Source organism: Acomys russatus, chromosome 13 (genome assembly GCF_903995435.1).
Source record: "Acomys russatus chromosome 13, mAcoRus1.1, whole genome shotgun sequence".
In the NCBI taxonomy this organism is placed as follows: Eukaryota; Metazoa; Chordata; class Mammalia; order Rodentia; family Muridae; genus Acomys; species Acomys russatus.
In genome coordinates, this window is record NC_067149.1 from 16721030 (window position 1) to 16747574 (window position 26545).

Genomic DNA, 26545 nt, shown 5'->3' on the forward strand with positions numbered 1-26545 from the left:
TAAGGTAGAGTGCGAGAGCAAGATATCTAATGTCTTCCTCTGGCCCGTGTGTGCACTTCCTCATACACATGCTCCCGCAACCCCCAACACACATGACGTCATCTAAACTCTCCCCCAACCGAGACCCACAACATCCCACCACCTCCTGGGCAGTTTCTAATGAACTGAAACTACCTGTTACTCTTCCACTGCCTTCCTTTGTGAGGCCAGCTTGGTACCATGATCACTCTTCACCACATGACACAACATGGCTCTCTCCAGAGCCAAGCAAGCGGAACACTCTCCCTTCTTCCAACTCCTCATGAAAATTAGTCTAGACTCCTAGTGCCCAGGGTGTCCACCTTTAGTCAGATAGAAGTAGTATGTCTCTTCAAAGGTGCGTACACACAACTACTTGCTACCTATCAGAACAGATTGCTAGGCATAGCAGCTCACACCTTTAATGCCAGCACCAAGGAGGCAGAGGCAGGCAGATTTCATTGAGTTTGAGGACACTCAGGTCCACATAGTGAGCTTCAAGCCAGTCAGGGTTACATAATGAGACCCTTCCTAAAAAAACAAAAAACAAAACAAACAAAAAAACCCCCCCCCCAAACAAAAAACAAAAACAAAACAACAAAAACAGATTGAAGAGTGTTACCTAAAGACAAAGGATGACTGAGAATTTTACAGCTCCTCCAAAACTTAGCTTTCAAATTCTGAACTGTACAAGTCATGAGTATGACCAGCCTTAACAGTCACAGGAGCAGCCACTCTGGCACTTGGTTAGTCTTCATTATAAGACCACCCTTCCCAAAGGATGCTAATCAATGACCAACGGGCACAGGACACACATTAGGACATCCATGGAATTGACATCTTCACTGGGTGCTGGTGAATGTTGCTAGGTTGAGTGCTGGCCTGGGGAGATGCTGTGGGAAACGTCTAGAGACACAGTAGGAAGAAAGAAAAATAATGGGGAAAGCTTGAGGAACGCTGGTTAAGATCTGAATCCACAATAGTCATCACTAGCCACAGCTGGCTACATTTAATGAAATCAATTCAATAAATTAAACACCTCTTCAGCAACACTCACCCCATTTTAAGTGCTTAATAGTCACCAACAATAAAAAGCAGATATGGACATTTCCACCATGACAGAAAGTTCTGCTGCACAGTGGAGATCTAAGCATTTGAGGGCATTTTACTACGATTACTATATAGCCTGCAACTTCAAATCTCAATCTATAATCACTTCTTATTTCCTTACTCGATATCTAACCCATTTCTCTTGCGCCTGAAGGCACAGCGTAAATCTTGGCTTTGCTTTTCTTTCTTTCCGTTGGTTTTTCGAGACAGGGTTTCTCTGTGTAGGTTTGGCTGTCCTGGACTCGCTGTCCTGGAACTCACAGCGATCCGCCTGCCTCTGCCTCTCCGAGTGCTGGGATTAAAGGTGTGGCTCCTAATTCTTTAATTGAGGCATATGGGTTGCATATCTCAGTTTCATTCTCTAGTTTGATTCTTTTTTCTGTTAATAGTTTCACATCCTGAGTTTTTTACTTGATAATAAGCTATTTGTGACCTTACAAAATGGCATAACATTCCTTAAGAGGCTTTTCTACTGTCTGTCCAGACTTCTCTGTGGTGACATTTTTAAGAATTCTGGAATTTTGGTTTCTTTAAAAACACACACACACACACACACACACACACACACACACACACACACACACACACAGACACACACAGACACAGAAATATTGTAAGAATGTTTTCTTCTCTAATCCCAGGTGTAGGCTACACAGAGAAACCCTGTCTCAAAAAACCCCACCACCCCCTCTGGCGGGGGAGGGAGGCGGAGAAAGGAAAAGAATTAGGAGCCAGAACATAGAAACAACTCATAAGATGAAAACAATCCAATCAAAAGTAGGCAAAGATGGGCTGGAAGATGGTTCATACACTGCTCTGTCAGAGGACCCAAGTTCAATTCCCAGCACTCACGTCATAACCACATCTGATTACAGTCCAGGAGATCTAACACCCTTTACCTTTGTGAGTACCTGCACTCACCTGTGAGCATGCGTACATTTAGAAACCCACCCCCACACACAAACACTTATAAGAATTTTCACCACACCAGCACACACCAAAGGGACACCTGCATATCCATGTTCAACATGGCACTATAGCTGGGACATGAAATCAGCTAGGTATCTACCAAGAGACCAGGCATGGTAGAGCACCTGGGAGGTAGAAGCTTAAGGTCATAAACTTATAGAGGATCAGGAGCTTGAAGTCATCTTCAGCTGAGACTGCCTCAAAAAATTAAAACACACACACACACACCCCAGAAAAGGCGCCTATGAGATGGCTCACTGTATGAAAAAGCACTTGCAGAGCAAGAGCTGAGTTCAACTCTTAAAACCCATATGAAGGCAGAACTGATTCCAAAAGATGATTTCCAACAGTGTGCATGGTGTGTACACATGCATTCACAGTCATTTTTTAAAGACAGAAAAAAGAGAGAAAAGGCGAAGAAATACATCTATACAAAATTACCTGGCCATAAAACAAAATAAAAGCTGTCATTTGCTGCAATCTGAGTGGGACTTGATGATAGTACATTAAGTTCAGTAAATTAGACATAAACAAATGTAAATGAGGTTTAAAAAGGCACATGCCCCTTAATCCCAGCACCGAGAGGCAGAGGCAGGCGGATCTCTGTGAGTTCGAGGCCAGCCTGGTCTACAAAGTGAGTCCAGGACAGCCACGGCTACACAGACCCTTGTCTTGAAAAGAAAAACAGAAAAAAATTTTTTTCTTAAAATTCTAAATCTGCACTTCAAAACCGTTAGAATGTCAAGAGGAAGAAAGGACATCAACCACATACCAGACAAAAGGCGTAATTAAAACATACAAAAACTCTCAAACTCTGCAAGAAAAAGTTTAAATAAATGGTAAAAAGATTTAAGATATTTCACTAGAAAAGTACAAGCTCAGAACTGGAGAGGTGGCTGAGGGGATTGTCCTGTACCTTGTTGCTCTTACAGAGGACCTGGGATTCAGTTTCCAATAGGCACATGGTGGGGCTCAAAACCCCCAGCAACTGCAGTGTGAGGGACCCATGACCTCTTTTGGCATCTGTATCAGGTACACACATACATGCAAGCAAAATACCCGTACACATAAAAACTAAAAATAAAATTTTTATTTTCTTGCTTCTTTACTTTGTTCTGTTTTCTTGGTGACAAGGTTTCACCATGTCACTTTGGCTGTCTTGGAACTCATTATGTAAAACAGGCTGGCCTCAAACTCAGAGATCTGCCTGCTTCTGTCTCTCAGGTGCCCAGATTAAAGGAGTACACCACTATACCCCACTTCTGCTTTTGTTTTGTTAAAGCAGTTTATGTAGTCTTAGCTGTCCTGGAACTCATTTTGTAAACCAAGCTAGCCTCCAACTCCTCCACTGGTGAGTAAAAACACCTGCCTGAAGGGAAAAAAAAAAAAAAAAAAATCAGGGCTAGTCTCTGTCTTTGTTACAATAAAACCCCTTAGATTTGGTTAAATGATAAACAAAATTACTGTGCATAGTCCAAAGACTAGGAAGTTACAATCAAACTGCAGTAGATTCCGTGTATGCTGGGGGCTGTTCCCGGTGGACAGCATGTTTTGTGTCCTGGCGTGGAGGAAGACAGCGCCTCAATCTCTTAAAAGAGACTCAAATCCCATTCATGATCCTCTTGGCTTAGTCTTATCATCATCACAGCACGTTATCTAGGTTGCAGCCTGAATTGGGGAGAACACCACTATTGAGACTGCAGCAACCCCTCTACCCACACCTAAACAGATGTACAACAGTTACTCAGCGACGTGATCCACTGAAAACACTCAGCACAGGGCTCAAGACATTACTCTTGTATATAAGGCAAATCATGTGTATGTAACAATGCTTATCATTGCTCCAGATGACAGGCTGTTCCAGTTGTTTAAATGGCAAGTTCTAAACCAACAAGAGTGACTGCCTGCTCCTCAACACAAACAGGACAGCCCCTCAAGAACTACCATGGAGAGAGGATATGGGTCTCTCTTATCAGAGCCCACAGGGCTTGACTCTATGTGCTATGTGATTTTATCCTGGCTTCACAATTGTAAAATCAGCTGCCAAAAAGGTTTAAAGATACAAATCAAAAGTTGAGGGGGCTGGAGACAGAACTCAATAGTTAAGAGCACCTCCTGCTCTATCAGAGGACCCAAGTTAGGATCTCAGCACCACATCAAGTGGCTTACAAAATGACTGTGACACTAGGGACATACAGTCCCTTTCTGGTATCTGAAGGCACACACATAAATAAAACAAATCTTTAAAAAGAGAAAAATATCAAAAGCTGACCCAATGGCCTCTCTAGAAGGATGAACCAAAACTTATTCTATATTTACAAGACATAAATTCAAATAAAAAGAACAATTTTCTCTCAGAAAATGAGAAACTTTCATCTTGCCTTTAAGATAGAACATAGAAGCCAGGCATGCTGGTGCACGCCTTTAGTCCCAGCACTCGGGAGGCAGAGGCAGGCAGGTCGCTGTGAGTTTGAGGCCAGCCTGGTCTACAAACCGACTCCAGGACAGCCAAGGCTAACACAGAGAGACTCTGTCTTGAAAAACAAAAGAAGATAGAACATAAAAATAAAAGGAATGGAAATTTTTAACAAATGACTACCAGTAGAAAAAATAATATTATGAAGAACAGAAGAGATAATTTTGCAATACTTAAAACCGCAGGAGATTCAGGCAGATCATTAATGGTGCTGATCATTGATGGGTGCAGGGGAGAGCTGAGAATGCACACGGCACCAAGGGATCACATCGCAGAAGAATTCCTTGCCAGAGGCTGGCAGAAGGACCAGGGCTCCCCAGAACAGTGCATAACCAGGTCAGGACCCTCAACTAGAGCTCATTATTCACCACCACTAATAGTCCAACAATCAGGCATTATTTGTAAGTAAATTCATAACATATCTTTGAGATAGTCTTGTCAAAAGCAAACACACCTAGGTGTGGTGGTCATACCTTTAATCCCAGGACTTGGATCTCTCTGAGATCTAGGCCAGCCTAGTCTACTCAGTGAGACCCTGTACCAAAACCAAGCAAGCTCATTTTAAAGTGGCGCACAAAATGGGAGAAGCTTAAATTTAAACACAGAGCCAAGTGAGGATGAAAAATGCTACAGTTCAGTGCTTTCTGCATAATGCACACACTACCTGTCTGTTGGTGGGAAAGGTGCTACAGGTTGGGAGGCGCAGACATAAATGGGAGTATTAAATACTCAAGTGCCTTTCAGCAATGCCCAAAACTGCCTTTTATAGACATCAGCACTTCAACACATTGATCAGACCTTGTCCCTATGATTTAACTAAATTCCAGATACTTTTAATAACAAGACTAGCAGCTCCTGCTACAGTGGTGTGCCTCATTTAGAAATAAGTGTTAAGGGCTTACATGTAAGACTGCCCACTCAGAAGTCATGCTAACTTGAAGAAACAGGCCCCAACACAAAAAGCCTGCTGTGGTGGCTGGTAAGCCTAGAGTATGCAGGGATTCTCCCTGCTGGCGCAGCTTATTTTATTTATGTTTTGTTTCTTGACACAGGGTCTCTCTACATAACTCAGGCTGTGCTGTAACTCACTATGCAGACCTGGCTTGCCTTGACGTCCCTGAGATCTGCCTGCCTCTGCCTCCCAAGACGTGGGGTTAAAGGTGTGCCACAACAACTACCTTGAGCTCGTTGTTGTTGTTGTTTGTTTATTTTTCGAGACAGGGTTTCTCTGTGTTGCCTTGGCTGTCCTGGACTCACTTTGTAGACCAGGCTGGCCTCGAACTCACAGCGATCCGCCTGCCTCTGCCTCCCGAGTGCTGGGACTAAAGGCGTGCGCCACCACCGCACGGCCCTCGAGCTCTTTTAGTGAGACACTGCCTAAGCAATTGCGTCCATCTGCAGTTTGAAGGAATAGAGCCATGGACTCCTAGGAGTAAGATGTCCAACTATGAAGAACTGTCTTTAAAGCTGTAGAACTTCAACTGTGCTGAGATAGTTAATCTTGATTCAATTCAACCAGTTAGAACCACCTAAGAGACAAACCCTTGAGTGTATATGAGAGGGTATGTCTAAACACCAGCTGCTGTATTACTTACTTTTCCTATCACTGTAAACAAATATCGCACAAGCCGCAGCCTAATGGAGGCGTGGCTGTTTTGGCTCATGAGTTGAGAGCATAGTCAGTCCACCATGGCATCAGGAATGTGGGGGGCAGCTGGTCATAATACATCTGCTCAGAAATGAAAGGTAAATGCTAGGGCTCAACCCATTTTCTCCTTTTTTTTTTTTAAAGTTTTTCAAGACAGGGTTTCTCTGTGTTGCTTGGCCGTCCTGGACTCACTTTGTAGACCAGACTGGCCTCGAACTCACAGCGGTCCACCTGCCTCTGCCTCCAAGTGCTGGGACTACAGGTGTGCGCCACCATGCTCGGCTATCCATTTTCTTTTTAGTTAGTCTAGCATTCTAGTTTGTAGTGGAAGTTTTGATTTCTTTAAAACCCAGTTATCACATGTTTTTGTTTTAAACCCAAGTGTGTATATGGGGCTGCTTTTAGATAGCTGATAGGTGTCTCATGTGGCTCAGAGAAGGATGTGGTCTTTCACAGCTGCAGATAGTTGAATTCTGAGGACTCAGAGGGTATAAATACCAAAGCCCACTGAGAGGAAAAGGATGATCCTAGAGAGAGGAGGACCTTGGGGGGTAGGGGTGGGGCTTCAAGGAGAGGGTCAGAGAAGGAAGACTGCTACTGCTGGATATCTTCTTTTTTTTTAAAGATTTATTTATATATATGAATGTTCTGTCTGCATGTATATCTGAAAGTTAGTTGAGTGCATCAGACCCCATTACAGATGGTTGTGAGCCATGTAGTTGCTGGGGACTGAACTCAGGACCTCTGGATGAGCAGCCATCTTAACCACTGAGCCACCTCTCCAGCTCCCGATGCTGCTTATCTTGACAAATGAGATTAGTATTGCCCCAAAGAACCAAACCAGCTGGAAGTAGCTTTAGAAACCTACGCCCCTTTCTCCCTCTATCCTTCTTTCTCTCCTGCCTAGTGTTGGAAAGTTGATGGAAGGGAGGTGGTGGTGTAAGATAACCTCACTAAAATAGTTAAGAAAGAAGCACTTACACTGGTTCATGGGATCGCGCTGTCATTCCTCGGCGGAGCCTCTGGACACACCCTCTTACACACATTCAAGGCTACGTGATTCTAACTGGTTTTTATTGTTTTGGTTTGGTTTGGTTTGGTTTTGGTTTTGGTTTTTCGAGACAGGGTTTCTCTGTGTAGCCTTGGCTGTCCTGGACTTACTTTGTAGACCAGGCTGGCCTTGAACTCACAGTGATGATCTGTCTGCCTCTGCCTCCGGAGTGCTGGGATTAAAGGCGTGCACCACCACGCCCAGCCATCCTAACTGGTTAAAATGAGAATTAAGATCACCTATCTCAGAACAGTTAATGTTCTAAAATAACAAGCATGGTCAGTGAAATGGCTTAGGAGATAATTGAGTTTTCTGTGCAAGCCTGGGGGGATCTGAGTTCCAGTCCTAGAATCTAAAAAGTTGATCTCTGATCTCTATATGCATGGATACAGGCAGACACAGACACACACACCAAAATAAAATAACAAACAGCTACAATCAAGAGACCTTCTACATGAAACAGGGCTGCAAGTGGCCAAGTTATTTATTGGGGCTGGACAGATTGCTCAGAGGTTAGGACCACTGGCTGCTCTTGCAGAAGATCTGGGTTTGACTCTCAGCACCCCTACAGTGGCTTACAGTTGCCTGTAACTCCTATTCCAGGGGATCTGATGTTCTTTTCTGACTTTCATGGGGACCAGGTACACAGACACACCTGCAAGCAAACATTAATACAATAAAAATAAAGATATAAAACAGAAAAATAAAAAAGGATCTACATGCTGAACTCTCAGTTGGATTTACATGAGTGCTGGGGGCCCAAGCTCACTCAGTCCTCAGGCTGACCTGGCAAGTTCCTATCTTCTTAGCCCTTGTTATATTTATGTTTGAGTTTGCTCTGGCTAAGTGAACTTAAATTCCTCCTGCCTTACGTTCCCGGCCGGGTTCTGGCTCTATCTGTGAGGGTGCTTATGAGGGAAGCATTTGAATGGGACAGTATAAGCAAAGGACTAGATCTAGAGAGGATCAAGACCACCACTAGTCTAGTCTGTTTTTAGCAGAGTTGAATTGTGAGGTTGAATATTACACTGTGAAGCACTTGGGAGGCAAAGGCAGAGAGAGGTGATCTCTCTAAGTTCTAGACCAGCTGGGGTGCCACAGTGAAAAGGTCTCAAAACAAACAAAAGACAGAGTAACAGAAAGGCAGGAGTAGTGTGGTGAGGTTGCTGAATATGTTCCCTTCTGGTTAGGAGAATGAACATACCTTTTGGTCCAAGTACAGAAAAGATCCATGTAAGGATGCTCCAAAACAAACTAGACTCTGAGGAAAAGGGGCTCTATCACTGCCGAGTATGTGGGGCTCCCCCCCCCCCAAAGGATCAAGAGAAGATGATATAAAGAGGACTTTTTTTTTTTTTTTTTTTTTTTTGGTTTTTCGAGACAGGGTTTCTCTGTGTAGCCTTGGCCATCCTGGACTCACTTTGTAGACCAGGCTGGCCTCGAACTCACAGTGATCCGCCTGCCTCTGCCTCCCGAGTGCTGGGATTAAAGGCGTGCGCCACCACGCCCGGCTTAAGAGGACTTTTTTTTATTATTGTTTTTGTTGTTGTCCTGAAATAGTGTCTAATATATCCTTTGCTGGTCTCAAATTTACTCCGTTACCAAGAGTTAACACTAAATTCCTGGCCCTCTTGTCTCCACTTCGACAGTAGAGACAGATGCACTAACAAGCCATGTTCAATGTGGTACTCAGTAGAGTCTTGGGGGGGGGCCCTTGTTCATTCTAGACAAGCACTCTACTAGCTGAACTACAGCTGCAGTCCAAGAGATTTATTTTAAGGAATGGTTTATACAGTTATGGAGGTCAATAGGCTACCTGATCTTACAGTCAGCATGTCTAAGAAAGACACTCGGTACATGAACGGACAAACAGCTTATTTTCTTTCTCAGCCTGTGGTCAACACAGGCCTATAACTGACTCCCTCAAGTGTCCCATGCTGGCCTCACAGAGTAAGTTAGAAAGCACTGCCTCTTGTTATAAGTTTGTAAGACTTTTAAGAGTTTGAGAAGGGGGCTAGAGAGATGGCTCAAAGGTTAAGAGCACTGACTGCTCCTCCAGAGGTCCTGAGTTCGGTTCCCAGCAACCACATGGTGGCTTACAACCATCTATAATGAGATCTGATGCCCTTTTCTGACCTGCAGGCAGAGTCCTGTATATGTAATAAATAAATAAATATTTTAAAAAATAGTTTGACAAGGGTTAGTGCAAAGTTTTTTTTTCTTTCATTTGTTTTGTTTTTCTGTGCAGCTCTGGCTGTCCTCAAACTCAGAGATCCACCTGTCTCAGCCTCCCATGAGTGCTGGGATTAAAGGCATGAGCCACCATAACTGGCTGGTGTAAAGCCTTATGTACTTCAGTGCACTTCATCAATTAAGTTACCAGGTCCGTAGCTTTTCACTCTAAAGAGTCTGGAGACAACAGATTCAATTTCTTTACTGGTTATAAATATATTCAGATTTCCTATTTCTTTGTAATTCAGCCTTAGGTTTGGCAGTCCTAGGAATCTTTCCAGTCGCCTGGACAAATGGTTATCTGATTAACAGGCTATTGTTTGCAGCAATGCCTTACTAATTCTTTGATTTCTGCCTTTCGTGGTAATATCCGCAAAGTAGGGTAGCCCTGTGGTGAATGAGCATGCTGTACAGACTCCGTAGAGCTGTAAGAGCAGATACTGTCCAGAAAGTGTAAGATCCCATATTTTCATAGAACTGGAAAGTCTCATGAACAAACTTTAGCCCCGTGGCTGCCTATGTACATGGCATCTCTGAGCTCTACCATTAACACAAGCAGAGAGTTACACAAATACTTCTTCCTACCATGGATATATTTGCCCAATCAAGAAAATCCAGATGGGGAAGAAATCTCCAACCTACTTTAATACCTAGTACACATGAGGCAAGCTTAGATACATTATTAGAAAACACTCTAATTCATGTGTGTGCACACACATATGCACATATGTAAGTAATATGTGAAGTTATGTAATATATATTACTTCAGTACAGTACTCTGTTATACTATAAAGCCGTCATTCTGCAGGTAAAAAAAAATAACTCCTAACTATAATAACTATATAGTTCTACCTTGTTTCTTTACTTTCCTTTTTTTGAGACAGGGTCTCTTTATATTTTCCTGCTCTCAAATTTACAGAGATTCATCAGCCTCTGCCTCCCCGTGCTGAAATTAAAGGCCTGGGGCCTGGGCCACTGTACCTAGTTTAGCATTGTTTTTAACAGAATCTCAGTTGACAAAGAGTTTATTTTCAAGATTTCCTTCTGTGGCATGGCAATTCACACCTGTAATACCAGTACTAGCACAGTTAAGGCAGGAGGATTGCTCGAAGTTAGAGGTCAACCTGGGATATAAAGTGAGTGCTAGGCCAGCTAACCTCTCAAAAAAACAAGGGGCTGGAGAGATTGCTTAGCAGTTAAGAGCACCGATTGCTTTTCCAATGGACCCAGGTTCAATTCCCAGCACCAACATGGCAGATAATGACCATTTGTAACTCCAGTTTCAGGAAATCCAATACCCTCTTCTGGCCTTTGCAGGTACTGTACATATGTATACACACATACAGCCAAATCACTCATATACATAAAATTTTAAAAATAACAAAATAACAAAATAAAATAAAGCCAGGCAGTGGTGGTGCAGGTCTCTAATCCCAGGACTTGGGAGGCAGAGGCAGGCAGAGCTCTGTGAGTTCAAGTCCAGCCTGGTCTACAAAGTGAGTGGAGGATAGCCAGGGCTCTGTTATACAAAGAAAATCCCATCTCAAAAAACCTCACACATGTGGACTGCAAAGATGCTTCCTGGTTAAGAGCATTATCTGCTCTTCCAAAGGACCTAGCTTTGATGCCTAGCATCTGCATGGCAGCTGACAACTGTCTGTAACTCCAGTTCCAAGGGATCTGATACCCTCACACCAACCAATGCACATAAAGTAAAAATTAAAATTTAAACACACACAGACCTCAAACAAACCAAGACTTGTAGGTAATCTTAGCTGCATTCACTGCTCACCTGTACTCTATCTACCTTGAACTTTCACTTCTGAATAAATCCCTTGTATTTTTTTTGTACAACTACATCTATAAAAATAACCACTGTTGTCCAGGCATTGTAGCACAAGTCTCAGGAGGCAGAGGCAGGAAGATCTATGTGAGTTTGGTGTCAGCCTGGTCTACATAGCAAGTGTTAGGACAACTAGGACTACACAGAGACCCTGTTACAAAACAGCAACTAACAACAAAACTCTCGCCTGTTTGGGAAGGCGACACTGAGGCTGTGGCTTAGTGGTAGATGCTTGTCGACCTTGCAGAGCCATGGGTTCAGCAGCCTCAAACTACAAAAAGCCACTAATAATACTAAAGCCACTAAAATCTTAACTTTTAGCATATAGCATATATCTTCATACCATCCTCTTTTGTTGATGGTCCTTCTTTATTCTTAGTTCACACAGTTCGATTCTTTGGTGCAGAAGAACTGACCTCCTCCACAGCCTTTCTCTAGCACAGTAGGACTCATGCATCCTGAAGGTTGCCTGCATGTTGACTACACTTTCACTTCCCTGAGTCCCCAGGACAGAACTCAGTGTTCCTTACAGCAGCAATGAAAAACAGAAAAAGCAACTCACTGCTCAGTTTCTGACCAGCACTGTTTGAACGAGGTACTAATTAACTATGCATGCCTTCTGCCCATCACACACACTCACTCATTCTAACTACACACACTAAGAGCGAGTGGAATCTTTCTAAGCCAGCCTGCTTTAAAACTTTACTTGGCTACGGGACCATGAAGCTAGTTAAACATATAGATACGAGCCAGTCTTTTTGGAAATAAAAAATGTGCCAATTAATTAAGTAGTGTTGCCCAAAATAATGACTTCTGTAAATCATTATAACTAGAACAATATTGAATATGCCCTGTTTGACTTTATTATCATTAAACATTATCTGTGGATACTGAAAAAAAAGAATAAAACCTTACTTGGGGGAAAGAGGGGCGGGAGAGATGGCTCAGAGGTTAAGAGCACTGACTGCTCTTCCAGAAGTCCCAAGTTCAATTCCCAGCAACCACATGGTAGCCATCTATAATGTGATCGGATGCCCTCTTCTGGCCTGCAGGTGTATCTGCAGGCAGAGCACTGCATACATAATAAACAAAAAAAATTTTTTTTAAGTTCTGAAAAGAAAAACTGGACCAATGGTCTACTCTGTGAAGACTAATGAACTGTCGTCTCTTGCTTGAGCTGTGAAAACAAGAGGTGGCTTAGCAGTTAACAGCACTGACTGCTCAACCAAAAGACCTGAGTTTAAAATCAATCCCAGCACCTACATGATGACTCACAGCTATCTGTAACTCCAATTCCAGGAAATCAGACATCGTCTTCAGCCCTCTCAAAGGACTCAGACACAGGAGTGTTGCATAGACATACAGGTAAAATATCCATACACATAAAATCAAAAAAATATTTAATTAATAAAACAGAAAATCCATCATTAAACACTCCAAAGACAACAACTAACAAACAGTAAATAATCCACCTACAGTGTAGACTATGAAGTAACTGTACTTGTGAACTTGCTGTTGAATGGTACAAGTGCATGCTACCACGTAAAGAGATGTGTAAGCCAGAGGTTGACACTAGGTGTCTTCCCCTATTGCTCTCCAGCTTGTGTTTTCAAACTGAGTCTCTCACTGACCCTGTAGCTCACTGTTTCGGCTACACTTGCTAACCAGCAAGTCCCTGGGATCTATCTATCTTTGTCTCCCCAATTCCATACCTCCCTGCCTGTGCTGGAGTCACAGGAGTGTGCCACCATACCCAGCTTGCACAGCAAGCACCTCCTGGGAATGTTTTCAAATGCCTCAGGTAAAAAGGTGAGAAGGCAGGGTAGGAACCGCTTAGGAGCTTAAGAAACATAACTTACTGTAACATTTGATTCTTCCAGGGTAGGCCTTTACTCCGTTCCTTTCTGCCTCAGCAAACCCAGGGCTTCTACCACTGCACAGCTGTAACTAATAGACAACCATATGTCATCTGTCCACTAACAGGGACACTTAAAAGTATTTAGTCTCTTAACTCTTTGAGGACACCTTAGAAAAGCTTCCTCTCAATGTCTAGATGGCTGAGTCAGTTAGTCAAACTGACGAGTATTTGAACTTCAATAAAGCGCTATGAAGAAACTGCCTGGCTTACCAAAACCTAACATAAAGCAGAAAACTGCCCCAAAGACAGAGGAAAGGCATGTGAGCAGAAGGGCGAGGAGTGGAGAGGGGGGAAGACATGTGTAGGTGGGAATACATGTGATAAATCTTGTGAATGAGAAGCAGACATACAATTAAGCATTGAACACCAGGCATCTGGAGAAAGATCCTGCCCCACCACCCACCCCCACCCCGGGAAATCACTCAAGGGCCAAAAGCTACAAGAGCTGGGAGGCTTTTGATCCTGGCACTTGGGAAGCAGAGGCAGGTGGATCTGAGTTCAAGCCCAGCCTAATCTACAGGGTGAGTTCCAGGACAGCCAGGACTACACAAAGAAACCCTGTTTTGAAAAACCTAAATAAATAAATAAATAAGTGGCTAAGTATGACATAAAACCTAAAGAAGAAAACAAACTGGCAGATCTGACACAGAAAACTTTGTTTCATTCTATTAAAAGATTTATTAATTCTTTGTACAGTATTCTGTCAGCATGTGTGTGCCAGAAAAGGGCACCAGATTTCATTATGTATAGTTGTGATCCACTATGTGGTTGCTGGGAATTGAACTCAGGACCTTCAGAAGAATAGACAGTGTACTTAACCTCTGAGCCATCTCTCCAGCCAAACAAGTTTGTTTCCACAAAAAACACATCACCAGCCAAATTTTACCAAGAAAACAATGAGAAGAATCAAAACTCTGTTATCTTAGCCACGTATAGATAGAAGAGAGGAGAAGGTCACTTGAGCTTTGGTACATAAGAGCAAATATACAGAACATAAATAACTAATAAATGTATCATTTAAACTATTTAAACTAATAGTTACTTTCCTATTGCCGTGATAAAATGCCAAACTTAGAACTCGGAGGGATAAAAGCCCATCACCATCAGAACAGGAAGTATGGTATCACGCAGGCATGGCAACTGGAGCAGCAAGCTGAGAGCTCACAAGCAGGAAATGGAGAGCATAAACTCAGAATAGCAGAAGTCTTTAGTTTCCAAAGCCAGATCCTGGTGACCGTACTTCCTCCAGCAAGGCCACATCTCCCAGAGCAGCAGCAGTTTGCCTAAGCACCAAATGCCTAAGACACACGGAGACTTATGGAGACATCTCATTCAAACTACTACGCTTAATCTATCAAAACTCAAAGCTTAAAATAGCATTTAACACTTTGCCTATCTGTTAAGTGGGCAAAATTTTAAAAACTGAAAATTGAGAGCCGGGCGTGGTGGTGCATGCCTTTAATCCCAGCACTCGGGAGGCAGAGGCAGGCAGATCACTTTGAGTTCGAGGCCAGCCTGGTCTACAAAGCGAGTCCAGGATAGCCAAGTCTACACAGAGAAACCCTGTCTCGAAAAAAGAAAAAAAAAATTTTGACACCTATGAAAACACAATTCTCAAACTATAAATGTTAAGTACAAACCTTCCTTGGCAATGAATAAAAAAAGAATTCAAGGCAGGTTTTCTTTGTGTAGCCCTGGCTATCCTAGAACTCAGAGAGATCAGCTTGCCTCTGCCTCCCAAGTGCTGTGATCAAAGGTGTGTGCCACCATAGCACAGCTTGGAATCAATTTTTTTGTTTGTTTGTTTTGGTTTTGGTTTTCGAGACAGGTTTCTCTGTGTATCCCTGGTTGTCCTGGAACTTGCTCTATTGACCAGGCTAGTCTTGAACTCAGAGATCTGCCTGCCTCCGCCTCTGAAGTACTGGGATTAAAGGCATGCACCTCTGTCGCTGCCAGCAGCAGCAGCAGCACTACCAGCACCAGTACTCCCGTATGAAAATGAAATTTTAAGTGTATATAACCACCTTTTCTTATGGAAATGGTTGGGTAAGTGGCAAAAGATAAACACTGAATTATTTATGTGTATGTGTGTTTTTCTGCATAGATGTCTATGCACCACACCTGGTGCCTGCAGAGGCCAGAAGTGGATGTCAGATCACCTGGGACTAGAGTTACAGGCCACTTCATAAACAAAGTCCTAAACCAGGCCTGGTGGCATCTGCAATCCCAGCACTCGGAAGCATGAGGAGTGCCAAGCCTGGGACACACAATGCACACATACATGCTACAGAACTAAGCTCTTTTTAGCTTTTAAGTTAACTACCTGCCTGGAACAAGAATCTCTAAAGAGGACTTGTTTCCCTCAGCCACTTCAACTGACATTAATGCTTCCAGTCCTGGGCCTACTGGGTATACAGTAGGACACACTTCAGAATGCCTTCTAGGATGTGACTTATTCTAGCCAATGAGCCATAAGCATATGTGATGAGTCATTTCTGGCCTGGAACAATTCCCTCTAGGCCCAAGAGCCTTTAGTGGTTTGTTTCTCCTTTTCAGTATCATGATGCTCCTTCAGGAGCAGTAAGGACGCAGGCCCAAGCTTTACTCAGTGTGCACAGCTCTGGGTTCTACCTGAAGAACTAAAGGGGAAGTGTGCGAGGGTGTAGGCTCAAGTTTCTTAACCAATGTATTTTATTAACAACTTAGTGACCGAGCATCTGTCCCTTATAACCCGACTAACCAAAACAATAGGAAATAAGGATTAATGGACACAATAACAAAACCTTAAGGATATCAGTTCCGAGGAACAATTCTCCTGCGTGAGCAGCAGGAATTCTTCTGCTGGAACCTGAGGTAACCAGAACCCAGAACCTCAGCAGGAGCCCCGAAGCCTTCCCTTGAGCGGTTCTCTCTAGGAGCGTCTTGAAGTGCAGCGATGAACAGCCAAAACTATCCCAAGTCTCCAAAAAGCCCCCACCTCCAGTTCTGGGCTCATTTATATATCTCCTCCCAGAGTCTGTTCACAGGATCTTTTCAGCTGGCAACAATCAAGCTCCTGCACAAGGTGGTTGCTCTTCTAGTGGATTAACCTCACCTGTTCTCTCAGAGACTGTTCCGATCTCACACTTGGAATCCTAAAAAACAGGTTTATCTCTCCTTCGGGAGGGGAGTGGGGAAAGGGTGCTGCTACATCTCAAGTTCAAGGCCAGTCTGGGTTAACACTGGCAAGCCTCCTCTCAAAACAAAATAAACAACAGGCAGCCTAGCAGCAAGCCAAGAACCTCATGCTCTTGTGCCCATTCAGAGGTTGTTACAAAGCACAGCCTCGCCTGTTATGTCTGATAATGCTTCAAAGGTCACTACCTGGAAATGTACACACCATGGATAGATATAGGGCAGCAAGGATATCTAACTTTTAAATAATGCTGAAACACAGCATGAAATTAAGGAAGGTGTGTCTTGACTGAAGATGCTATTCTCATTAGGATCACAGAACTCTGCAAACTTGGACACAGTGCTAGTTCCAGCCCCTCCATGTGGTGGCTTCACAATACCGAGGGTATCTTCGCTTCCTCACTGGAAGAAGAAAGTGACATGTCAAGAAGTTTCATTTGATTTGTGAAGCTTAAAAGATACAACGCACAGACTGTTCACACACTGTTTCAGGTAACTAACATTCCCAGAGAGGTGGGAGGGGGGAATGACTTTCAAAAAGTAGTTCCTTGAAAATCAATTCAGCTTTTTTTATTATTATTATTACTTTATTATTATTATTATTTTTTTTTTTGGGTGGTGGTGGTGGTGAGAGCTGGGAAGGGAGGAGTTGGCCGATCTCTACTACGCAGCTGTACCTCCAAAGCTGTTCTAAGTGTTCTAGGACTAAAGAAGAGACAAGGTGATAGTGCCTTTTTTGCTTTTTAGTTAAGCAGATAGCTAGTAATACAGGCAGCTTTGTACAAACTATTTTCAACAGCTCCAAGTCCAGATATCATAGACAGTTCAATCAATGACAGCCGGGCCATAAACTCCTCAGAGGAACCTACATGGCCCGCTTGTTGAAGAGGAAAATCAAATTAAGTCTCTTGTTCCTCCCCTATTGTTCCCACTTTAACCTACTGTAAAGGCAGCTCTGGAGTGGGAGCACACCTCAGTGACTGAGTACCTCCCTAGCTCCTGTGAGGGTCTGAATCCAATTGTGATAATAAACTAGCAGAGACATGTCTACCTGACACAGCATTAACAAAAGTGACATTAACAACAGTGGCACCTCAACAGGAGGCAGAGGCTGCAGATCTCTGTGAGAAGCCAGCCTGGTCTACAGGGCAAGTTCAGGACAGCCAGGGGTACATGAAGAAACCCTGACTTGAAAAACCAAAAAACTAATAGTGGCGCCTTAGCTGCCAAGCCTGCCTCCCCACTAGTCACAATTCCATGCCAAAGTTACCCAAATATCTACTAAGGCCCTCTCTCCCTATTTTAGTCATCAAAGAACTTGAACATTTTATTTAACCTATATTTAGGACTGTCACCTTCCTGGGTTCTACAAATAGTCCTGAATGTGCAGGACTCTTAATTTTACATGCCCCACAGCTGCTGGCAGCTTTTTCTTATAGTAGACAGTAAAAATCTAGTAAATTAACTACAGGTCCAGACATTACTCACAGGAAGTGACACTGCAGAGTTACAGGTGCAGAATTTTAAAACTTTAAAAGGGGCTACGATGTGGGAAGAAGCAAAGCCATATAAGACTTCAAACTAATATCTGATGTTCAAAGCTCAAGTTCATCCAGCCAAAAAGCTGGTCGTCTGATGCCAGCGAATACTCACTGAACACCAATGAGAAGAGCAAGAGACCAGCTCCAACATGCGCATCAGGAACTCCAGCACTTTAAGGATGCAGCATCAGGTCAAAAGCATCTGAACGCAAGCACCCTCTGCCAAGGTGAGCTGTGGATTCCACAGGTGACTCTTTGAGCCAAGCCCATCAGAGATGGTCAAGATCAAAGACAGTACAAGCAGAGAGACCACAGGGGTGGCCATGAAAAGCCTCTCTTCACTCACCACACTGACGTCATTCCGCCTCTCTAATTTCAGAACATTCGTGCCTTGTTTCCCTTCTGAGGAAGGAGCTAAGGTCCCAGCACACACTAATCAAGCGCTCCTCAGCCTTTGCCTCGAACAGTAACCTAGTATTGGTAGTAGTCTCAAACTAGAGCATACTTTGCTCTAGAACTACCTCTTGCCCACTCCACATCTCTCTGCACTGGTAAAGAGTCAGGTTCTGTGAGCAGAGGCCCTGTCCATTGAAGTGAAACAGATTGCTTGTGACCCACCCCCAGCCCTCCCACCCCTGCCCATTCATGCCCTGCAAAGATGGGACTTACTGCAGGGTAGGACCTTTAATGAGGTTACAGGTGGGATGAGGTCATTAGAGTTGGCCCTTATTCAGCGTGACTAAAAGGAGACAGTCAGGACAGCACACAAATGAGGACGGTGATGTGAGGGCAGAAAGAGTGTTCACAAGCCCCCCTGAACGGCGTAGCTGTGCTGTATAGCCTCCAGAGCCACCAGAGAACACACTGCCACTGTTTAAACCACTGGGCTCACTGCACACAAGCATCCACACAACCTTACTATTTTTATTTATTCGTTTCTATTTTGAAACAAATGTCTTCCTATGTTTCCAGGCTGATCTTGAACTCCTGGACTCAAGAGATTGTCCTGCATCAGCATCCAGACTAACAGGGTCTACAAATGCATACCACATCACCAATTCTAATTAACTTTAAACATTACAGCCACAGAATCGAGTATTATGTGCAATGAAAATTAGATTTAAACTGAGACATCATACTAGGTTTCAAAAAACTTAAGGAAAGCAGATACAGAGGAGTGACTGCACAGCGGATAATTCCATTTACACAAAGGAATCCAAGCCAAGCAAAATTAGTCACTGTGTTAGAAATCAGCTGCAGTTGGTTTCATGTCCTGAACGTGGGAGTGGGCTGCGAATAGGGCTAGAGGAGATGTTCAATAAATAGCTTTACAAAGATAGGGGAAAAAAAAAAGAAAGAAATCCACATGAGTTAACAGCAGCAGCAGGGAGAAAATGGCTTGAAAGAGGCACAAGGAGTCTTAAGTTTGTGAAAATTCATTAAATTGCTCATCTATTTATACATTTATTTCCATATAGATATGTACCTATTTAAATAGTAGGGCATACTGCCGGGCAGGAAGCAGTGGCACACACCTTTAATCCCAGCACTTGGAATGCAGAGGCAAGCGGATCTCTAGCAAAGACAGCCTGGTCTACAAAGTAAGTTCCAGGACAGCCAAGGACACACAGAGAAAGCCTGCCTCAGAAACAATCAGGAGGAGGGCATATCTGGTGGCTCATGCCTTTAATCCCAGCAATTGGGAGGCAGAGGCAGGCAGAACTCTTTCTATTTCCTACCTTTTTTTTTTTATTTTAAACATTTGATTAGTTTAATAATCTAGCAAAAAGACAGAGGTGACTTCAAGTAAATTAGTGGAAGAAAGACCCATTTGCATAAGGAGTCAACTACTGAGGCCTTGAGGGAACACATGTGATAGAAAAGGCAGGACAGCACTCCACTCCAGGTGGGCCACCAAAACTAGTTACAACCAGCTCAACAAGAAACACCAGGCTGTGAGCATAAAATTACATTCCTTGGAACCAAAAGTAACACACAAGTAGGAGAAGCACTTGTGGGAAATGCTGGGTTCCTTATAAGACAACAATGTTCTTCCTGCAGTCCTTGACTGAATGACACAAGCCAAAGCTTTTGTTGTTTCTTAGACAGGGTCTCTTTTATTTAACTCTGGCTGTCCTAGAACAGTGTAGACCAGGCTGGCCTCACTCACAGAGATCCACATGCTGGGATTAAAGGTGTGCGCCAACACATCTGGCCTGCATCTTTTTTTAAAGGCAGGGTCTCACTCTGTTGTTCTGGCTGGTCTGTAAGTCACTACATAGACCAAGTGGGCCTCAAACTCAGAGCTCCATCTGTCTCTGCCTCCCAAAAGGTGTATACTACCATACCCTAGAAACCGCTCTACTAGGGACTGCAAAGATGACCTAGGGCTTCTTCAAGGTTGGGAGATCTACAAGTATATAGAGAATTTTTGGCAGTATGGGCTACAAAAGACCCTATTTCAAAAGAAGGAGGTGTGTGTGTGTACATGTGACGGTCCACTATTTTTCATAAAGCCCAGGATGAGGTTTTTAAAGATGACTTTATTGTAGTTTGTCCTAGTGTTCTCAGCTCAAACTAAATTTTTACTAAATTGAAATCAATTTTAAAAATTGCACTGATACAAGAACCTCCTTCACAACCACCTTCAGTCTGCCTGGCAGCACCATAAGCAAGGCTGACCAAGAAGCAGGCCAGGCTGTGTAATCCAATCCCTACAGCCTGCTCAGGTCCCAGGCAGCCTCAAATCTGCTCTGTGCCAACACAGGCAATCCAAGGAGACCAGGAAATGGACAACAGAATCAAAGAGATCTCCAAAGCAGTGATGACATCACCAAAACAAGAGCTCTGGCTGGACTCCCACCCTGTGTATTAATTTCTGCATCTTCAAGCAGTTGAACAAGGCTAATACTGCCTGTAACATCACCATTGAAGTCAAATCCCAAGCTTTCTTCCTACCCAAAGGTGACATTTTGCAAGTAGCTATTCTTAAACTTGGTTTGGAATCAAAGTCTGCCTTACTAAAACTGAAACTGGACATGATTTTACCCATCACGTCAATTTTACTTTTGATTTACAAATCACTGCTCACAACCATATTTAAATCCTGGGTTTGTTTTTGTTTTTTCACTTAAACTTTAAAACATGAATGCAAATGATCTCCAATCTTTCATGTCATCTACAAAATGTTTTTGCAGCGAGCCTGGCGTGGTGGCGCAAACCTGGTCTACAAAGCGAGTCCAGGACAGCCAAGGCTACAAAGAGAAACCCTCTCTCAAAAGACTAAAAAAAAAAAGTCTTTGCAGCAAATGCAGGCAGTGCAGTACCCAGACCAGCAAAACACGGGCTGGGTCTTGGTAACACAGTAAGAAGCCAGAATGGAGCAGAAAGCAGGAGCCACGGAGTGGCCAGGGCTAGTGACACACACCTGTGATCCCAGCACTCAGGAGGCAGGGGAAGGTGGATCTCTGTGAGTTTGAGGCATTCTGGTCTACAAAATGAGTCCAGGACAGCCAGGGCTGTCTTGGAAAAAAACAGAAAACAAAACCAAACAAGAAAACATAAGGGAGTTTCAGAATTCTTTAAAGAGGACCGCAGCTCCAAGAGGAGCGGCTGTTCAGCCGAGACTGAGAGGTTACCTCCTAGTTACTTCCCCTGGGACGCTGTCATCTATCTCAGCCACATGTGCCAACTTGGATGGAAAGTTAGATAACTAATCACAGAGAAAAAAATGAAAGATTGATGTCAGACCCCAGTTAGGATTGATGCAAAAGGCAATTATTAAACCTTGAGGTCTGGGTATGTATGTACCATGTTTTCATAGAACAGTTAGTGACAGATGTACGGTAAAGGTGTTATTAGTGCAGATCTCTTTGAAGACAGAGTAACAGCAAATCCAATGACCAAACTTTCTTGCTTCACTTGGTGGTGGAGCCAGAAACTGATTCACAAATCCTTTCTTACAAGGACTGCTCTCTTACAGGGTTAGGACCTCTGAATATGAGGCACAACTGACACCAAAAAAAGAAAACCAGAAAAGTCACCCATGTGGTTGCCAACAATTACCTGGAAGATTACACTAATAAAACTATCTTTGGAGGGCCTTCTCGGTTCCACCCTCCTCTGTTTACCCATGCAGTTCTACCTTCAGTGTAGAACTTTAAAGTAGGGAAGCCAAAAAGCCAAGAGAACCACTAGAATGCATCACTGAATCTAGCAGGAGCAACAGGAAGCTTTCTTGCCAGCTGAAAAGGAAAATCCAGCATGCCCAATGTGCCTTTGCTCACACATTACAGTATACTGTGCCAAGTGGCATCTATTTCTCCCGGAGGAGGACAAAAATATCTCTTACAACGAAGAGGGAATCAGCTGGTGTGGTGGTGCACGCCTTTAATCCCAGCACTCAAGAGGCAGAGGCAGGTGGATCTCTGTGAGTTCAAGGCCAGCCTGAATTACAAAGAGAGTTCTAGAACAGCCAGGTCTACACAGAGAAACTATGTCTCAAAACAAACAAACAAAACAAAAGAAGAATCAAGTTTAGTGTAGATGGTTACTCTTCAAAAGCGGTCATCAGTCATAAATTGTAATATGATCCCCTCTTTCAGGCGCAAACCATACAAATACTGTTCCTAAAGCTGAGAAGATGGGCACTGAGGATGGTTTGGTCACATGAGGACTTGAGTTCAGATGCCCAGGACCTATATTTAAATAAAAAAAGGGAAAGCCTAGGTACAAAGAGGCATCTGTTACACCTGTGTGTTTGTGGGAGGTGGGGAGGGGGTTGGAGCTAACTAGCTAGCCTGCTTAGCACTGGAGCTCCAGGTTCAGTGAAGAAACCCTCTCTTAAAAAAAAAAAAAAAAAGTGATCAATTAAGACAGACACCCAAGAGCCGGGGGGGGGGGGGGGGGGGGGGGGGCCCAGTGGTGCATGCCTATAATCCCAGTGCTCAAGGAGGCAGAGGCAGAGGCAAGTGGATCTCTGTGAGTTCGAGAACAGCTTGGTCTACAGAGCAAATCCAGGACAGCCAAGGCTACAGAGAAACCCTGTCTCCAGAGAAACCCTGTCTCAAAACAAAACAAAAAGACAGACACCCAATACCCATCTCCAGCCTATACCCATGCACACATGCATACACCACACACAAAAAGTTAGCCAATGCTTCAAGGAGTTATATAGAACACTATACATGTGGATGTCTGATTCACTTGAGATTAAAAAAGGAAAAAAAAAAAAAAAAAAAACCTTTTTGCAGAAGCCTCACATTACTTCTGAGTTCCTGGCTGTGAGGCTCACCACTGTACACTTCCTTGAGGACAGGACCCATTCCTGTCCCCCTGAGTCAGGACCCAGTAATGCCTGACACATACATGAATGAAGGTGCCAGTCACTGCTGTCCTCTAAACTCACACATTACATAAAGTTCCCGTAGTCTATCAGGCTGGGGAGCCAAGTAAACAACAGACAATCGAGGGCACCCCAGGGCTCTGAACAAACTTTCCAAGCTCCAAGAGACACATACCAATAGGAGATTTTTATTAACCCAATCATGCGGGTAATCAGCTGCTTAAGTCACAAGGAAGACACAAGAGTTTATTCTTTGGGAAGCCAAAGACACAGTATCTTCAACAGTGAAGAGCCGACAACCTAGGCACCCATCAACTCTTGTAGAAAGGAAACTGTGCACAACGAAGACCAGACTCAAAAGAAAGGAGGTGGATAGCAAACTATTCAAATCCACACATACCTTGCCAGAATTCAACATCTGATTCCGTGACCCTACACTACTGTAATGTGCCTTAAGTCACAACTGCAAATGCAACAGGGCTTTAAGGTAGGACCAAGAGACTCTCAAATGACATCACTAGACAGGAGGTGGAGGGGGGGTGCTGATGGACAGATAACAGGTGGCAAGCTTTGGGAGCATCTAGAGCAAAAGAGGCCAGAGGCCAGAGGCCAGGAGAGTGCTCAGAGTCTGCCTACGCTTCGATTTCTCGCTCTGAAACTTATCAGCGGTGTGACCTTGGTTGAGTGACTTAAGCTCTGTTCTTCGATTTTTTTTTTTCGCACTGCCTCGGTGCTTCGGAGGGCTGTTGTGACAACGGGGCAACCCGTACCGTATTGCCACGCAGCCCAGGAAACGAGAAATCTCAAATCTTCACAACGTTACTCTCAACATAAACACACGATTACGAGCCATGGGGGGGGGGGGGCAACAGGCCATCCGAAAGGCACTCAAGGGGGTCTATCCTCCTGGAACTTCGGAAATAGGATCTGCCGTGCAAGAGCCTGAAAGCTCCTGTCTCCCGGTGTCCGCGGCAGGCCGGGGCATGTGACGTGCCCGGCAGCGCTGCTTCGGCGGCCGGCCGGTACCTCTTCCCACCCAGCGGGCTGCCGCCCGGGACGCGCCCAACCCGAGGATCCCCGTACCCGCCACCCGACAGGTCACCCCGCGCCCTCCGACCTCCGCCCGCTGGGCGCCGCCCCGCCTGGCTCGGCCCGGCCCGGCGCTCGCCGAGGACGCCAGGCCCGGAGCTCCGGGCCGCGGCGGGGGAAGGGCGGCCGGGCCCCGACGCTCACCGCGGGGGCAGCCGAGAAGAAGACACAGAAGAAGACACAACGCAGGCCGCGACAGAGAGGTCCGACTCCGGCTCCACCAGGCTCCTCGCAGCTGCCCAGCCCCAAACACCGTAGTCAACGTCGCCGCCTCGGGCTTTATGGCTAAAAGCTCCGGCCTTGCTTCCACTTCCGCCACTGCCGCCGCCCCGAGCGGAAGTGCCTGTCACGAGAGTCTCGACGCCTAGATTGGGGGAGGAGGAGCCCCGCCTCCACCTTGCGTCACGTTCCGGTCGCGTCCAACGCTAGCTGGGCGTCTGGTGGGGTTAACATGGCGGGTTCCATATAGGAGCTGCCATCTTTGAGGGCTGTGCAGAAGCTAGAGCGCGCCATATTGGGCCAAGAACTGATAATGCAGTTGTCCCCTAATTACTCCCACCCCCTTCCCCCCCCCCCAAAAAAAGAATGCTCAGAGAGAGCCTCTTGGTCTTTCCGAGAATGTGCCCCTCCAAAACACACTGGTCAGTCATCCATGTGTCAGGCAGGGAGTGATCCAGGGTCTTCTGATACCACTGGGTGCAGTCTCTAAGGTGGATGGAAATGATCAGTTAGTTACAGTGTCCTCAGTGATGGAGACCCAGAGGTGAACTAGACTACTGACTACCTGGACAGGGTAGAGGATCCAGGAAAATGGAAAGAGAACTAAAAAGTTGTTAAACTGAAAAGAGAGACACAAAAGGCAGTACAGGCATGGAATCCAGCCCAGGGAGATAGAGGCAAAAGGATGAAAAGGCTAGGTCTAAAAAGCAATCAATAAATTAAAAAGATCCAGAAAGGCAGACCAGAGAGCCAGGGGTAGTGACTTAGGAGGCAGAGGCAGGCAGATCTCTGTGAGTTGAAGGCCAGCCTAGTCTACAAATTGAGTCCTGGCCAGCCAGGACTATAAGAGAAGCCCTGTCTCAAGAAAAGAAGAAGGAGAAGAAGAACCAAAGAGATAGATCTCTAGCTAGTACCAAACACCCTCCTAAGAACTGATGGCCAGCACTACTCTTTCTTTTATTTTCTTCTTTGGAGAAATGGGCCTCAACTAAAGTTCCTGAACTCCAATTAGCCTCCAGTCTTCAGAATTCTAGGATTATAGACTCTGCCACTGAATTTTTCTAGTAACTATTATAATAATTTGCTTCTAGGGGACTGCTAAGGAGCACTGTGCAGGGCCAGGGCCAATGGCTCCTGTGGCTTGCCCTCCCTGCTTTGTGCATTCTTCTTTTTCCCATTTTTTACCCCCTCCTCCATCTCACCCCTATCACTACTAAATAGGAGTGAAAGGAGAGGGGAGAAAGGGAATGAGAGAGATCCTTGAATCTAATTTCTTCTTGAGCCTGGAGTGATGGCGCACACCTTTAATCCCAGCAGTTGGGAAGCAGAGGCAGACAGATCTCTGTGAGTTTCAGGGCCATCCTGGTCTACAAAATCAAGTCCAGGATACCCAGGACTACAAAAGAACTTCTACCTTAAAAAAAAAAAAAAAAAAAAAAAAGCAAAACAAACCAAAAACATAACAGGTTCTAAGAGCCAGCTGGGAACAAGAGTAAGCTAAGCCCTAACAATATTATAAATAAGTCTCTATTACTCAGAGCTGGGGCAGACATAGAAAGTCCTTACAGTTTTAGGGAATGACAACTAATAAACCACAACCAACCCTCCAAGCAACCACCAGCCACCAACTCTGCCTATGGGGCTCTAGCACTTATATAGCCTCTAAAAGGTTCTTAGAATTTCAGATCTGCAGCTGGTAAAACCATACCTCTGCCAGAACATGAGGCAAATCATAGTCAGCTGCTATGGACAGTCCAAAGCAGCTCCATATCCCCATGCCTGGAGTTAAAATGGAAAACATTTTCTAATATTTCTGTGTTTTTATAAAATAAACCATAACCGGGCATGGTGGTGCACGCCTTTAATCTCAGCACTGGGGAGGCAGAGGCAGGCGGATCGCTGTGAGTTCGAGG

The 26545-nt window shown here is 44.5% G+C and overlaps 1 protein-coding gene across 1 annotated transcript in view; it reads right to left on the bottom strand.

Annotated features, from left to right (window-relative positions):
- Positions 1-24751, bottom strand: part of Rab7a (RAB7A, member RAS oncogene family) — a 47301-nt gene extending 22550 nt beyond the window's left edge. The window contains exon 1 of the mRNA XM_051154871.1: positions 24558-24751. The gene's annotated coding sequence lies outside the window, so the exon portion shown is untranslated. The remainder of the gene's footprint in view (positions 1-24557) is intronic.
- Between the last annotated feature and the right edge of the window lie 1794 nt (positions 24752-26545).